The following is a 2,624-nucleotide window of genomic DNA, read 5'->3' on the forward strand; positions in this document are numbered from 1 at the left end:
CTCCTCCAGCCTCCATGGGCTCCTGTTCATCCAGCCTCCACCACGCGCTACTCCATCGGCTACTGTTCAACCACCCCTCCACCGTCTACTGCTCATCCAGCCCTCCACCATCTACTGTTCATCCAGCCCTCCACACCACGGGGTCCTGTTCAACCACCCCTCCACCATCTATTGTTCATCCAGCCCTCCACACCACGAGGTCCTGTTCATCCAGAGGCAACGCCACCGCTCACTGTTCATCCAAACCCCCCTCCCCCCCTCGCAACGCTCACTGTTCATCCAATCGATCAGCTTCAGTTAGCAGCAGTAGCGAAGGAATCGCTCCATCGGGTTCAGTTAACAGCCATCGATCGATCGCTCGGGTTTAGTAACGCGTAGCCTACAGTGCAATCGCTCGGGTTCAGTTAGAGCCCAACGCCTCGCTCGGGTTAAGTTAAAGCCAACGCCTCGCACACACGCGCGTACGTTTACGAGAGAAACGCGCGTCGCTCGGGCCCCGACCTCCCACCGTAACCGGCAACTCCCCGAATTTTTCCTCCCCCTCGCTTCTACCACGGTTTTTTTCGTCATGGACGGCACAAAGAATGTCATGCAGCTGCATCTCCGGCCCGCCCAGGACGAAAAGCCCATTTTCTGTCATGATTTTTTGTCATAGAAGTAGGAGCCCGCCATATCTATGATGATACCGGGTTTTGTCACAATTATCGTCATAGAAGTGTCATATGTATCACAGAAAAAAATTTCGTTCGGCCCAAAATGTCATGGATGTGTCTTTTTTTGTAGTGGCAGTAGTAGAAAATGAGCGACGAGGGGTCAAATCACAAAGCCCCACCTTTCCCGCATTAAGCTGGACGGATGAAGCAACCATCATTTCACTCTAGGGCCCGCATTAAGCTGGACGGACGAAGCAACCATCATTTCACTCTAGGGCGCAAGAGCATAAAGAAAAGAGAAAACAATGATGCGTGCGGCAGCTACCTAGGGCACCCTAGGGTAGGGGTCTCCACTACATATCTTTTTTTTGAAAGCGCCTCCACTACAATCGGCTTCTCCCTCGTCCTCTTGAAGAAAACTGATGATGAGTGCAGTGGTTGGGTTTGTAGGAGTACAACGGCATGCGGGGCCACGTTGTAGTAAACGGGTTCGAGTCGACGCATATGTGGGCCGCTTGGTTTTACGGGAGCGAGGCAACATTTTGGGTTCGGGGATGAGTGGAGATATAGTACATACAAAAAATTGTGGACGTAGGTTCGACCGAAAGGCAAATGATGCATTGAACGCATGAGATTTTGAAACCAAATTATGAATAAATACACACTATAGCATGTAAAGCTTTGAGTCATATATGCATGATGTAGATGGTCGTTTAGTTCTTATAGTTCATCTCATTCAAAATCAATTAGTTTTATAAAAATGTTAAGATTCATGGGGTTGTGCATTGTAAAGCATAAAGTAAAAAAAAACAAATAATGACAATTCATTTAGAAAAAAACAATTATGATACAGAAGATTCTAGAACAAAGGAGAAGTGCTTGTGTTTTGAGGTTTGTGCATTATGCTTAAGTTCAACCATGGAGTCTTCTAAATTGTACATGTGCCAGATCTGGTGGAATGTTGATGATATCCAACGGCCAGTAGTACTCGGATTCACCATCTCTGCACTGTCGGATTAGCTTCATCCAGCGACCATCTTTCAAAGTTATTGGCACACTGTATTGTTCTTGTGCCATAGTTGCATGTTTTGGAAAAAAAGCTACTAGTGGGTTGTACTATCTATTTAGGAATAGAAGATGTATACATGGAAGATGTAGGGAAAGAGATGACATGGAGCATCTCAATTCCTATGAGTAGGGATTGGAAAAGAGATGTCATTTGGTTCACATCATAGGAACTTTTCTATTGAATCTAGAGATGACATGTATCTCAATTCCTATGAGGAGGGATTAGAAAAGATATGTAATTTGGTTCAGATCATAGGAACTTTTCTATTGAATATACGCTAATGTTTATTTTCCTTTGAAATTAAGGGAGTATAGGAATCCATTCATTTGAACCAAGTGGCTCTAAAGCTATAGAAATGATATCGTGTTTATTTCCTTTGAAATGTGGAGTATATGAATCTATTCCCATGAACCAATTGGCTCTAAAGGAAAAAAATCCTATAAAAATCATATCATATAGAGTTCCTATGATATTCCTCGACACCAAAGGATGGTTGAAATTGATGCGGGTGATATGATGGTCTTATTTTTTAGACTCCACCCCCATCTTTATAGTTACCTCTCGAAGATGAATGAAATGATATATACAGGGTATTCTACATGTGCAATTTGGTACACGAAAACTCGGTAAAAGTTTGCGAGGTTTGAATTTTCAGTAAAGCTATATGCACTGCATTTCGGAACGGAGGGATCATACGACAGTTGCTAACACTCACATGGAAGATTTGTGTGTAGGAGGAGTGTCTGTTCTGTTAAATGACATGGCAAAACTGACACTGTCGGATGCCGATCTAACGGTTCTTACGGCGTTCGTCAGGAAAAGGCTTGTGGCCAATGTTTGTCGGATAATGATTTATGGAGACATGTGTTGCATTGATACGTGCCCCCTCCCTCTCACGCACA

The sequence above is a fragment of the Triticum aestivum genome, chromosome 3B (assembly GCF_018294505.1).
Source record: "Triticum aestivum cultivar Chinese Spring chromosome 3B, IWGSC CS RefSeq v2.1, whole genome shotgun sequence".
Lineage (NCBI taxonomy): Eukaryota > Viridiplantae > Streptophyta > Magnoliopsida > Poales > Poaceae > Triticum > Triticum aestivum.